Source organism: Symsagittifera roscoffensis, chromosome 8 (genome assembly GCF_963678635.1).
Source record: "Symsagittifera roscoffensis chromosome 8, txSymRosc1.1, whole genome shotgun sequence".
Taxonomy (NCBI): Eukaryota; Metazoa; Xenacoelomorpha; order Acoela; family Convolutidae; genus Symsagittifera; species Symsagittifera roscoffensis.
The window spans coordinates 15,822,577-15,837,959 of NC_087069.1; positions in this window are offsets into that span (position 1 = coordinate 15,822,577).

Below are 15,383 nucleotides of genomic sequence, written 5' to 3' on the forward strand. Positions count from 1 at the left end.
ACTTGAACTTGTGCTAGATCAGGCGAAAAATCTACAAAGTACTTGAGGTTGCTGTTTTGCACCGACAAGGTCATTTTGAGCAATAAGTCGAGGAAAAGAGTAAAAAAAAGATTGATTTAGACCTGAGAGAGGATGTAGCTGACGATATATAAGTTGAAAATAAATGATTTAGTGCTGAGAGAGGAGGTAGTTGACGGTAGTTCAGTTGAAAAAAAAAATGATTTTTAGCTAGGAGTGAGGGGTACCTTAAACTCGAATGTGTTGTTTTAATCAATCAGGATTGATTTTCCTTATTTGGATTGTAGTCGTGTTAGATACTTTTTGTGATCGGAATGATAAATTTTTGTGAAAACTTTTTGTGATTCGAAATGTCAATATGTAATAAGTATCTAAAATGGAACTTTGTTTCCGATTGGGAACGACTTTTATATAAGAATTCTATAAATGAAAGCTGAAATCTGATTGGATACGACTTCAATCCAAATAAGGAAAATCAGTTCTGATTGGCTAAACCCACTTTCGAGTTAAAGGTACCCAACTTTCCTAACTAAAATCAATTCATTTTCATCTAAACTACCGTCAACTACCTTCTTTCTTTGCATTATATATCATTTCTTTTCAATTTATATAATGTCAGCTATATCCTCTATCAGCTCTAAATCTTTCTTGTTTTTACTCTTCTCCTCAACCTATTGGTCAAAATGATCTTCTCAGTGCAAAACAGCAACCTGATGTACTCTGTAGAAATTTCACCTGATCTAGTAAAAATTCGAGTGCAGGAAATAGTCTCTGTAGTTTTTCTGGCACGAATGGACATTCCAATCCAAGTCTGGCACATGGTGGAAGCGATGTGCAGGGATTTCAATTAACATCATTTGATTCAAGTACCCATGACAGAGAACCAACTTGGAGAAATGATAATGATGGAGCGAGTGGCTGAGCTGTTGGGAATGAACGACACCGACATTCCTGGCTGTAGATATTTGGCTCAAAGAGTCGACAACTTCCTCTTTCCTTGAGAGGAGGAGTTGGGATCAGCCGAAAACCGAATCACAATAGACGAAGATGAGGATTTCTCAGAAACAATGATGCCTCCAGCTCGACAACAACCACCAGCGATGGAACTTCTTCCAGCTCTGTGTTCTATAGAGAACCTCAAGAACTCTTCTGCTGCTCGACAGCTCTTTTATTTTATGTTTTTTTGTAAATAATTGTTGTTTGGTATTAACTTCGTTCTTTGTAATAAGTTAATTTCTTAAATTTCACTTTAATTATGAGAATAGATGAGAGGTTCAGGGTAAGTCAATGAAAAACAAATAGAATGCAACCTAATTTAGCGCTCCGAACTCGCACACATGTGAGGAAACTTGTATATATTTTGCAATACACATAATAGGAAAACACAAGAAAACTTGCACACAAGTATGAAATACCGGATGGTTTTTGTATCTTGTCAAAAAAACTCAAACATTTGTCGCACTTGATAAACTTGGAACACTTTTCACATAATGTCACAAAAATTGAAACATTTTTCTAGTTTTGTCGAAAGAAGTGAAACAAATTTTAGAAAATTAATAAAAAACAAGAAACGTTATTTTGCTGCTTCTTGAAAATCAGAAGAAACCTTACATCTTATTTACAAGTTTGTAAAGATTTTCGCAAATTCCTCAGTAATAGTATATATTTTTTTTCTTTTTAAAATTTTTTGATTATTTTGTAAGCATTTGAGAGCAAATAGATGGATATTCAAAAACCTTTCAATTTTTTTTTGACATGATCACTAATTACAAATCCATAACCATCAATAAAACAATCAACAAGTTTCGACAAATTGCGTGCATATTTTGATTTTTGAATATTTTCAATTCTACCCACTAGAAACGCTGAACCATGAAATTGTGTGGAAGCAAGTTTTTGATTAGAACTTAGATAATGCCTCTTGAATTTTTTTCTGATTTAGTCGTTTCTTCGCAATACTAGGTATCTTTTGGGCTCCTTACCATCGTAAATTATGTTGTACTGCTCAGCCAAGCGGATTGAATACTTCTCCTCTTGGTGTAACAATACTTGAATGGAATCTGTGTTTGAAAAAAGTGTAAAGACAGTCAATTTCTTGATGTATCTAAACATATTTATCTAATCTCTGCAAAATTTGGCTAACAGATGTTCTTTTTAAAAGCGAATGCTTTACAAGTCTCCAAAGATTATAAAGATTTGTGGGTACATACACAATTGTGTATACATACATAAAAAGCAATTTTTTACCGTAATCTGAATAAGAGCTGAGAAGAGTTTGACACATAGCAGCTGCCATTAAGATGAATGATTTTTGCTGAGAATTCATAAAAAAATTCCAAATTTGATACTACTTCCATATATGGAAATCGCAATGACTCGAATTGTTTACTTCCATTTTCAATTAATGTCAAAGTAATTTCTCTCAATTCCCATCTGATCAGTTTGCTCTTCGAAAATGTACTCAAGAAAAGACACTAGTCCTAATCATAATGAATTATCAAACAATCAAACAAAAAGTGGGAGATTTGTTTGGTTCAAAAAATCTTTCAAGGGGAAAATTTATTTTGAATCGTGCTTTCGACTACTAAAAGTTAATGATTGGGGACAATTTGAAAAGTTCCAACAAGTCTATCTTAGTGAAAAAGAAAGAGAAGCAATATAGACAACCTGGAATACCGTTATTCACAATGCTGAAAACCGTGGACTCGTACCCATATATGAAGCGAAATCTGGCAAAGAATAAACTATGGGGCTCGACATCTGTAATAGAGTTTATGAATTAGCAACATACAACATGAGGTGATTGTTATTACAAAATAAATAAAAATGGTACAATAGTTTGAGCTATTTCAATTTTCTTTGCTTTTTTAAAAGAAATTTGTTTCAATCAAAAGAATTTCAATACCTGAAATAGACGTTCATCAAAATGTAAGGTTGAACTAATATATAAAAATACAAGAGTGGTGGACAGATTACGAAGATGGAGATTGTATTAGTTTTGACTTGGATAGAAACGCACAAAATTCAATAAATTTGTTAAAAATATGGAGAGGAGATTTCAGAAAAGAAGAGTGCTGTCAAGTTTATCAACAATGTTTTTATTTAGAAGAATTCATTCAGATTGAGTGGTCGATCAGTAGAAAAGAAAACAAGTGAAGTGCCCCTTAAATTTAATTTCTTAAATTTCACTTTAATTATGAGAATAGATGAGAGGTTCAGGGTAAGTCAATGAAAAACAAATAGAATGCAACCTAATTTAGCGCTCCGAACTCGCACACATGTGAGGAAACTTGTATATATTTTGCAATACACATAATAGGAAAACACAAGAAAACTTGCACACAAGTATGAAATACCGGATGGTTTTTGTATCTTGTCAAAAAAACTCAAACATTTGTCGCACTTGATAAACTTGGAACACGTTTCACATAATGTCACAAAAATTGAAACATTTTTCTAGTTTTGTCGAAAGAAGTGAAACAAATTTTGGAAAATTAATAAAAAACAAGAAACGTTATTTTGCTGCTTCTTGAAAATCAGAAGAAACATTACATCTTATTTACAAGTTTGTAAAGATTTTCGCAAATTCCTCAGTAATAGTATATATTTTTTTTCTTTTTAAAATTTGTAACATTCGCCCAAATACCACACAGCGACGGAGCGTAGAAAAAGTACCTATTGACGACTGGCAGGCGCCAGTTACCTTAATTCTACTCGTTTTTCACCGTCTCGACCTTGCCAGTTGATTTTCTGGTCTGTCTAGGGCAAAGTAAAAAGTTACTATTTTTAGGCCATCAGTCAAACGACTTTTGATCAGCTTTCGTTTACATGCGAACACAACCACATAGCTGAGTCTCGGATCCTCAGACTACGTGATTGTCATTAAAAACACGGCTCGAACAACCTATCTTTATATGTTTTTGTGTGACAGTTCTATATTAAATCCATTGGAGATGGATTGACCCTTTCCTTTCTCTATCTACTCATGCTCTGAAATATCAAATAATATCGGTGTTTAATTAAGATCTAGGACATTACAGCAACTGTTATAGCTAGTTTACCCAGTCCCTTCACATATAACAGTCTCTGGGGGACCAAGCCTCCGCTCCCGTGATTTTCTTGAGATAACACTCTTATCTCCTATATTTCGTGTCCCGGGAGGGTTCCGTGGTATTTCTCTTCCCCCCACTGAAGCCTCCGTCTCCACAAATATCCGTCACTAAGGTCCTTCTCGTGTGTTATTGCCACGATAAGAGGCTCCGTAATTTTCCTGTCTCGGATACAACTGTTCGTCACAAATTCTATCGTTGTTCTGATTTTTTCTATTTTATTCAAAATGGCCGTCTTTTTTCTATTTCTCAGAAATGTTCTCCTTCAAATCGAAATTTTAAAAATAAAAATTCCAGAACATTCTGACCCTCCGTCGCAACACTTTTCTGTTCATAAGGCCTTTCGTCACTCTTTTTTATGTCGCGGGAAGGTTGTGCTGTGTCATCCGGCAGAATGGCACATACTCCCCGGACAAGTTTCCATCAATGTCCCTATTGATCGCACAACACCGGGTTATCGTCAAGTAGGTATCCAGTTTTCTGTAACCAATCTTACAAATCGCATAAGAAAATGAAATTTATCTACTCCACCTCAACTCACTACGTGTTCACAAATGGCATCGTACTACATCTCACTGCCTTTCAACATTTTCACAAAATTTGCACCATGAGGAGTGTCCTAGATAAAATTTCTTTTCTGACTATTTACGTCATCTTGCCATAAAACTTCCTTTCGCTTCTGATTAAAAAGTGGGACGTGGCACGGCCACGCACCCGTTAAAATTAACTTAACTTCACTCACCAAGTATAATTAGTCATTTATGCGGTCCTTTCAATATTAAAACTAAGAAACTCTGTGGCTAGGAAAGTTATTGAGTTACCCACCCTTCTCGAGCGAGTTTACTCAAACTTACCATGTCGCCACACAGTGAATTTGTGTCTTACACAGGTTAAAAACTTCAGTCGTGAATAAATAGGTAAATATACTCACCTATGTTCCTTCTATACATACATAGATAGTAATAACTAAAATCAACAATTTCAACAATTTTAACAATTGCAACATTTTCAAAGTTTGGTCTGACCAAACTAAGTCAAAACAAAAAGTTTAACAAGTTCAATAATCAAAACTTGGTTGATTTGTTCAAGTTTTTACACACAAAGACAATCAAGTTTTTCCTCCTTCTCTTCTCTTCCTCTGTCATCTTCATTCCATCATTTCTCCATCCTGATGTTCAGCGTCACTGTCTTCCAGGACTTTCTCTAACATGTCCAGAGAGTTGCGGGCCGTGCCCCAACCCTCCTGTTCCAACAGCCTCGGTTTGCAACAAGGTAGCAAGTCCACATTCACCTTCTGCTCCCGGTTCCTGCAAAAGCTGTTATGAAGACATAGGCTCACGTTTCGTTCTAGGTCAGCTCTTAAGACCTCTTTCTTTTCATTTTCAGTAACACAAGGCGCTCCAGCTACTCGCTTCACCGCCGTGGTGACCGCGTTTCTATGCGTCAGGAAAGCTCTCTTATAGGCTCCTGGTCCTATGTCTAGCTGGAAAGATTGATAGGCTTCCGTGTTCCTTGACATGTGACGCTTCGCGCGTTCATACATCCAAGATGTCATCACTGCACGGAACCAAGGCATCAATCTTTGCCTTGACCATATTCTTTCGATGGCTTTAGGTATTCTCAGAACCTTGCAGGTGGTTCTGAAAAGATCCAATTCACTACTCATTTTCACGTTGCTCAGCTGTTCAGGAGTCGGCACGGCCGTCTCCTGCTCATTTGTGTCCGCATAAGCCTCCAACCATCTCACTGCTAGCATGGCGCTAACCACCACGATTGACACTGGTTGATTCTGATCGGGCAACCCCGTGGAGTACAACTCCTCCACGTCCCAAATTAGGATCAGATTCCCACGTTTGGGGTACCACAACGTCTGCGCTAAGCAGTGGCAAGGATACTCCCCATGGGTTCTCACTATGTTCCTTCGGGTCCGATACCCTGAGGCTCCCAGCAACGGTTCCACTTCCATCAGGATTCTATGTAGATCGTCTTTCTCTTCTATGGTGGGGAATTCAGTGGGTAACGCTCCACTCGCTTTCTGCTTCTGGAACTCACTCACGTTGCCTTCGTTCAGTATCATGAACTCTTCACCCACAACGTCTTGCAACTCGCCTTCGGATCTCTTCGGGACTGCCCGAAAGATCTTTGCCAACAAGTCATATGACCTCTCTGACATTCTGGCCAACCTCACGCACTTTGGCACAGAGAAAAGTTGGTCAACCAACACCTGTTGCGTCCTCGCATCCATCACCACCATGTGCGTAGGATACTTGCTATTACAGTATGGCGCGGAGCTTGAACCCACCATATATTTTGAACCAGTAGGTCTGTGATAGGCTTCACTATCCTTCAGATTCATTTCATTCTCTAGGGCTTCTCGCCAGCCTCCAATCTTTTGCTCTGTCTGTAATGCTCCAGGGAATATCTCCACGCTGAGGGACGTCACTAGCTCATGGGCACGCTCCAAGCGCTCGAGCGATTCTATCGAACTCGTCATGCTGTAAAATCCCAAGGCTGTGATCAGGTTTACGTCCGTCACCCCATGGCAGTCTGCGACCAATTCCATGGCACTCTTATCTGACATGCTTAATCTTCCATACAATCGTGCCAGTTGTCGATGCTGCTCGCTCAGCGTAATCAGGCAGTGTCCCACGTTACAAACATGTCCTTCCATCCCACTGTGTTGAGCCAAGCATGTGCCTTGCTTCAACCAATTACTCGATGTACCTTCCTCGGACAGCTCCGTGGACGGGTTGCTCTTCTTCTTCGTCAATCTCATGCTCAGCAGGTGATGTATCATGGCCAGATCATGAAAACTCGCATCATCATCCCTTTCCAACATGACATCCGCGGTCATGTCCCAGATTAAGCCTGCGTTAGGATGGGGACACCAGGAAGGCTTCATGAGTTCCCACATCACTACTAGACTGGTTTTCAAGGGACCGTCCCAAGAACCACAATCAAAACTCACTTGCCCTTTTAGCTCGGGGATCGAGGGTTCGACTACTCGTTCTTCCAAAATAATTCCCAGCTTGGGTTGTTCCACCATCAGCATTCCGATCTCCTTAATTCGTTCAACCCAGAAGTTGAGCACTGTGACTTGCTCGTAGTCGAAGTATGCTTCCCTGGCTTCTTCGTTCACGAAGGGATTATACGCCATCCCTGGTATGCCAGACACGTATTGGAACGACTTCAGTCTCCCTAGTGTTGCAAACTCTTTTTGTCCTCTGACCGCTTCAATCAAGTCTCGACTCACTTTCAATTCTTTGTTGGAGTATCTTCTCACTTCTTCCAACTTGCGATAGCTTTCCATATCATTCGACTCCTTGCTTGGCACGGTCAATGGCATGTCCTGATATAGCTCTAGGAGAGCCCTAAGGAAGTTCCTTTCGCAATCAACTCCCTTTTGCCGAATGATCTTTACACATTCTCCCAACACAGGAGTGGGGATGCGATCCACCACAAACCTGACAAAGCAAAGGGCATCCTTCCGCTTAGCCCATGCTATCGCTGAATCGTCTTTTGAGATCAATGTTCGTAAAGCTTCCATCAATTCTAGCTCCTGTTCTCGTGATTTCGAGTCGTTACTGGCTTCATACTCCGCCTTTTTGATGCCCATCAAGCACCAAGCCAGTCGTACTTGCAGATCAGTTCTCACGCAAGGATGAGCCAGGTATGCTGCTACAGTCGCAGGTGCATTCATCGTCTCATCGAAGTATTTCTGGAGGGCCGCCCTCCAAGAAATCTCTAGCAATTTTTCCAATCCAATTTCGTTCGCTTCTGATGACATTACTGTCCCATACTCTTTTCGATGGAAGTTAGAGTTCTCCGTAAGCCCCTTCAAATATTCTTGCATGGCTCGCTTTTCGCTCCAAGCCATCAGGTGCCCTCTCGCGGAGTTCCTCGCTTTCAACATTTCCACATAACCCCCTGCCGGATCTCCCATGTGGACCGATTCCGGCACAGTTATTCGACTGTACTCGACCACGTCGAGTTGTCCTTCCAGTTTCAACTTGGCCATGTTGATTCGCGAGGGCCTGTAATCTTCAAGTCCTCCAGATCCACATTGACTGATTACTTCCATTTCTAACTTAGTGTCTGCCAGGGTTCGCGCCGTCTTCTTCGACCTTGTGGCGGTTACGGTCAGACCTGCCAAGAGCATAGGGGGTATCAGATTCTCTTTTTCTCCCCCTGTCAGCGTTGTACTATCTCCCTGCCCGCTCTCGCCTGAACGACCTGCGCTCGTTAAAGAGGTCACCACTGCGTTGGCTCTTGACTTCACCACTCTCGGGTTCATGGCTCGACTTCCTGTCTTCCCTTTTAGTCGCTTCAGCCCTTTCCTGGCTCGTCTGACAGGTAATTTCTTTGCAACATGCTGATCATCGGCACTGTCTTCTGTTACTGACTCGGTCAGAACATCCGACTCCATGGAGCTCACTATTTTCTCCAGGACCTCACGCATAATGGGTTGGTTCAATCCCACCTTCATTATGGACTGCGTCCCATATCGCCTTATCACGTCCCAAGATTTCTCCATGAAGTTTACTCGGCTCCAGATTGCTCCTGTCTTGCCTTCCAACTCCATTTGATATCTTTCCCATTCTTCTTCTGGTAATGTGCTGAGGAACGATATCTTCATTGACTCTTCAATTTTCCTCCTCCTTGGTGACTCATAAAGCAGTTTCTGCGGATCCCTGCTTCGGCACTCTCTAGCCTGGCTTATTGGGTCTATCGGAGATAGATCGGCTGACGCCTCCTTTGTAGGAGACATGAAGGACGATGGTGCCATTAACAATAGACTCCCATCAACTTCCCCATCGTCATCTTCACTGAACCGGTACTCCAGCAAGTCCCTTTCCAACGCTCCTAGATCGGTCTCTCCCGATTTCTCCGTCTTGCTTCCGGTCCCTTCATCGTTATCGTCCTGATCCATCAATTCATCGTCGTCCGCATCAGGTTTCGGCCTAGGTCCCGAGGGTCCTTGTCGTGCGTCTGCGCCCGAATCCGGCCGAGCCGGTACGGCCATGTCTCCTGCATGATAAAACAATTCATCATCGACCAGGAACTCTACTAACTCCTCACCATGTGGGGCCAGGTCTTCTATCGTTATATATGTGCCTCCTCTGCTCTCTCTTGCCACTTCCTGCATCACCACTTTCGCTTCTCCTGACCACTTCAGTCTCGATAAGTCATCCGCGGAAGAATACACTTCGTTCCACGTTTCAGCCGAGACCTCTGGTCTCCTGGAGGGTAGTGCTTTGATCTTCTTCCTGCTCCAGGCATCGGGGAATGAGAAGTCGAACGTATGCGCGGCAGCGACGTTCCAGCTGATGAAGCGCGGCTCCATCCCTCCACTCCACTTCTGCATTCTCTTCTCCGCGTCACGGGCTGCTCCGATACGAGGGGCAATGATGGGAGATGTGACTCCCAACAACATCCTCCTTATCGGTGGATATCGATGGCATTGGTCCGGCAGCGGCCTGGACCCAGGAAGCCATGTTTGTTGATTCTCTTTTGCATGGGCATAGGCTCCCGGCAATTGAGGTACTACCACAGCCTCTCCTGTATCTTTCACCACTGGTCTCAGATTCCAGAGTTTTGGGTTGAACTGGATGTGGGACAGATCCTCACGACCCATTCGGCATTTGAAGTGGTTGCTGAAATCCATCAACACCCAACCTGGCTCTGCTATTCTTCCGAACAACCTATCATCGCTAGCCAGCTTTCTCAGTTCACTCTGCTCTACCCAATTCAGCACGGAACAATCCACTACTGAGACCAGGTTGACGTACAACACTGAATTCCTGTACGCTTTAACTTGCACATCCGGGAACGCAAAGGACATCACCGGTCCATAAACCACTGTGACGAATTCCCTCAGTCCGTGGACCAGAGCCAACGGATCAATCCGCATCATGACAGCTAAGTCTGTTAATAAGGGCATGCCACAATACTGTTTGCATTCGCTTGCGTTCGTCGCCACTTTGTCCTCTCCTGTTACGCTTCTGTTCTGTTGCAGGAGGTATTGAAGTAGGAGAGTCCTCCAGTCTTTCATCTTCTTGAGCGAGGCGGTCTCCAACAGTGCATTGAACTCACGACTGGGTCCCTGCAGTTGTTCAGGGTAACGCAATAGCACAAGCAAGTCTCCCAGTCGACCATAGGTCATGGCAATCAGGGTCAAGAGTCCATCCAACCTCAAATCGGCCAACGCTTGGGTAAAGAGGTTTGCCGGTCCTTTCACAAAGTTTTCATGACCAAATGTCACGTATAAGGCTAACACCAGGCCAATCGACATCTTCCTGATGTCTTTAACAAAACTTGCGATCAGGTTCCTAGATGCCCTCGGATAGCACGTCGATAGGAAAGATGGCGTCCATCCCACTCCCATTCCGCCCAAGATAGCATCCGATCGTTCGTACTGTGCTTTCGTGGCCAGCACGTCAGCTTGGAACTTGTCCAACGACATCGTATTCACATCTTGCATCAGCTTCAACATCTTGCCTCCAGCCAACTCCCGGGCATCAAGTAGACTCTTCAAATACGCGTGTATCTCTTTGATTATTGCCGGCGCATACTCAAACGCGTCCTCACCCAAGGTGCACAGCCTCGGTGACAGATACAACCATATGTTGTTGTGTGGCTTCGTACGCAAAGCCATTGCCATGAGGTCCTCTTCTGCTGACGTCATGTTCTTCCTGATCATCCTTCCCTGCTCATTCTCTTTATGATCCATCTGCCTGAACCAGAGATCATCAGCCACCTGTTGCACTAACAGATGATCGTCACCTACCCCTGGTCTTAGCTTCAATAATCTTGCGAAATTGGACAGCTCCAACCCCAGAACTTCATCTAGCACCAACCGAGTTGTGCTACAATCTCTGAGTCCCTGTATGGCATTCGAGATGTCAGACCAAACAGCGGGAAGCTCAGATCGGGACGGATAATAATTGTCCGGGTCCACCACTCTGTTTGGGGCAGGAATTATCACGTTATATATCCCCTCCGCTATCGTCGTGACCATCGTGTACACAAATTGAAGGGGTTCAGGCAACGCAGCGTAGCCTGGTGACAATACAAAGATCACCTTCACCACATTCATGGTGAATCGTTGTCTTGCTGCTGCCTCTACCTCGGCCATCGCCAAGAGCAGTGTCATTATCGCTTCCCCTATAACTTCGTTACTCGGGATCGATCCATCCGTCAGACGTGACAATAGGCCTCTGCTTTGTAGATGATCATTCGAGCCTGCAACCACTATCACCTGCGGCTCCATACTGACCACTCTCCGTACACTTATCATCATGCCTATCGCCTGTCCCCAGTCCAGCTTAGGCGCCGTTAAGAAAATCACATCAGGCCAGAATAGAGAACGGGGTGTATAGAGATAATCGGAGCCGGCCACAACCAGATACTTGGCAGCCTTCATGTCCAAGGGATCATACGCTGCAAAAAGGCCATCACCTACTGGGGCCTTCAGATTCCCATATCTCTTATCGTCTCCAACCACTGTTGTGGTTCGGGGGTAATCCCTAGAATACTCGCCCGGCGTCTGACCGGGTGGTTTAGCGAATTGTCTAAACATCTTGTGATGTTTGTTGTTGGGCTTGTTCTCCGTCTGGAACTTGCCTTTTCGAACAGGTGGTGTCCTTTCCCGGGCCCTATCTCGAACGTCGGTGAGCGACCGGGTGTTTAGAGGTCCAAAGGTATTGTCATGAGGCAATCCATCCAAGTCCGCATGTCGGAGTGAGGTCGAGGAGCTGAATTTCTCCTGCTCTGCTAGCAGCCAATCCACGCCCGGTATCCGATAAAGTCGCGACACTGTGGGACTTTCACCGCCAGTCATTCTCATCACATCTTCCCGACACGCCAGGGTATTCATATTCAACTTCGCCGACATGTCCGTCTTATACTGACCCCAGTGGCTAGGATCTGAACTATTCCAAAGCAACCTGCTGCCGGATTCAATTCCCTCCGCTGGCACGGTACTTGTCGACGGTCCTGCCGTCGAAGCAGGATTTGTCGTGGCAGGCGAATCATTCCTCCTAGACGCGGTCTGGGAGTTGTTTCTATTACTCTGTTCCACCGATCTGCCGAGTCGGCTTCCAATCGATTGCGGCCTGGGAGGAGGGGCAGTCCCCAGCCTGTCTCTCACGTTTGAGCTCGGAGCGACGGTTACGGCTCCAACCGTCTCCGTTGCCAAGGGCCCTAGGCGGTTGGCGAGGGATTCGGGCACGGTTGCCCTTACTCTACTCCCTCCGGTCAAATTGGTCCGAGCCAAAGAACCGGTCGCCCTCAATTCTTGCTCCACTTCTCTCAACTGCGTCTGAAACACATCGTTAATCCAATGTCTCCCTCGTTGGCTATTAAAGTGCACTCCATCTCTGGTGAGCTCGATGTGATCAGTCATAAGTAGCATATTTTCAAGATCCAGGAGTCGCAACTCGCCAGGATTGTTCCTCACCAGATTGCGGGTCATTTCATTCCACCGCGTTACGTTGCCATTCATAAAATCCGCAGCTATAGTGCCCACCAAAGGATTTGGCGGTATCGTACACAGGATCACGAGCCTGGGTCTATACTTTTCCTTCAATTCGTTCAATAGACACACCAACAGAGGTTCCCACTTGTTCTCTGGAGTTACGGGGGCTCTCGAGACGTCATTAGTCCCCAGCATTATTGTCAATGTATCCAGATGATCCTCGCCCTGGAACTCCATCATTTTGATAACTTGAGCCACTGAGGCTCCTCCAAAGGACAGAGTGGTAGTCTGGCCATAGACGAAGATCTCATTCAGATCTCTCACCAGACTGTCTCCAATGATCAAATGGCGACTCCCTGGGGGAATCACTTGGTCGCTCGTGGCGGGGTTCCAGCTCATGTCATTCAAGCAGGCTCGAGGATGCTCGGCTGGCACTTGCGTGAACTGATGACGTGTCATCAGGTTCTTCCTGATATCTACCACGCGAGACTTCTCGAAGACTCCACCAGGCGCAGAGCACGCTATCGTGCGGGTTGCTCGCTCAGAGCCATCTGATGAATGATCACGACGCTGGGAAGGAACGATCCTAGCCAGTGTCCGCTCAGTGCCTCTGTTGATTTCATCCATTGCGGCTCTGGCCACTTGGTTGAATGATTCCTGGAATTGAGGAGCTAGATAGGTGTCCGAAGGGTCTGGTATCGTGAACCTTTGATTCGAAGCAGACGGTCTCGTCTGCCGAGGAGCCTCGGGCCCCCTTGATGCACGCAAATCCAGAACCTCAGGTCCTCTCGATGCGCACAGCTCCTGCGCCGTTGTCCTGGGGCGTGTGTCGTTAGATCCCTCCGAGGGTCTCATGCTCGCCAGGATTTCCGGTGACACTTGGCTCACCTTCGCCATATACAGCTCCTTCAGGTGCTTTATCTCATCCTCCTTGTAGGCCACCTGCAGATCTTCGAATTTCTTTTTCCATTCGTCTCTCTCCCGAGCTATGGTCCTGTACTCCTGAAGTTTGGCACACAGCTCACTCTGATCCCTCTCCTTCTTCTCCAGTGTTTCAATCGTTTCCGACGTCTGGATCTCTATCTCGCTCACTCTCACTCTCTTCAGGGGAGGAGCAGCTGTTGGAGAGTCGACCGAGTGTGACGGGCCTGGCCCATCACGCTGTCTCTTCGCTCCGATTAATGGCTGCGCAGGTTGGACAGGTAAGGGCATCTCACCTAGCCGGTGGTCCCTTTGCTCACCTAGTCCCGGCTCACGAGCCAGGTCGTGGCCAGACATTTCTCCGCGCCTCCATCTCATCAATCGGTTTCGGCCTCTCTCGGCGGTCCCGGACTCACCGAAGGCCAACATCAACACTACTTCCGTAGGGCGATTCCCTCGACCCTCTCTTCCCAGTGCATTGAGGAGTGCGACCACAAACATCGCCAACCCCGGGTCTTCTCGTGTAACGTCACAATCGATCAGCCGCTGATAGATCTCGTCTAGAGTCGCTCCTAGACTCGCTGAGAGGAATTCCATGAGTTCGTTAGTATCTCCCATTTCTTTTCGTGTTGATTCTTCGTGTAATCTCTTTCTGTCTCTTCAGATTCAGTGTCAGTAAACAATTTTCGATCAATCAAGATCTAAAAGACAGGTCGCGACTTAGAACCATCATTTTAAGATGCAACATCAATCAATTCTCTAAAACTCTCCATTGAAATTCTCTTTTTCAATTCTGATTTAAAATTTTAGCACCAAGGTGGATCGTCCACCTTTACTTTTGTCAGAGTACCACGAATGTACGCTGTCACCTTGATGACCTGGGGTGCCCCAGGTCTTTTATGACACTAACATAAAACATATCACAACAATAACATAACATAAACACATAAACATCACATAAACATCACATAAAAACCTAATCCCTAATACTGTACCTAAGACCTAACCTAATCTAAAACTTGACTCTAATTCCTATCGAATAACTTAATAAAAACCACTTATCGCCGGGCGCAATTCTTAGCATATACTCAGATAGTATTTTTTATGTAAGTAAACCTCTATGTCAGTCTCTAAAAATATCACATGCACAAGAGCGTACAACTCTCTCGGGTGTAGCTTCCCTCTATTGGGATCATAAACTGGCAATGAGAGAGAGGTCACACCTCTCTCAACCAGGAAATCCCTAAGTCGAGTCAAGGCCAATACCAAGCTCTCCGGGTTCGCGTGTTGCCTATCAGTAGCTTTCGTGACCAAAAAACACAAATATTTCCCTGGTATCTGTGATGCAACAGGAGGCAACGCTATCATTCCTCCTACACCCGGCCTCTGTTTCCACAAAAACTCGATATTCTTGTACTCCCTTTTAAAGTCGGCCGCTAGTGCTGTTTTGAAGCTTACGTCCGCCGTTATCGCTATGGCGCACGTGCGTTCCGTGAGTATGAAATCGCTGTCCGTTATAACGATATTGTTCGAATAATGGTTCGGTAGATCAAAATACGATTCAAAGATTCGTCCAAAAGGTGGTTTCTTAGCATTCTCGCCCTCTGTCTCTAGTTCTCCGGTTTCCCTTGCCGATTTCAATTTTTTTATCATGAGATTTTCGGTGTGGGTGAGTCCTACCCCCACTCCCCGGACAAAAATATCCATCGACGTCCCCGTCGATCGCCCAAAGTCTAGGAGACCGAGGTTGGATTGTGGAACACGTAGAGGACCATCTGGGGCGACCCAGTTGGACTCGGTATTATCATGACTGATGTATTTGACGCCGTCCCTATCGACGTCCTGAATCGTCAGGATCG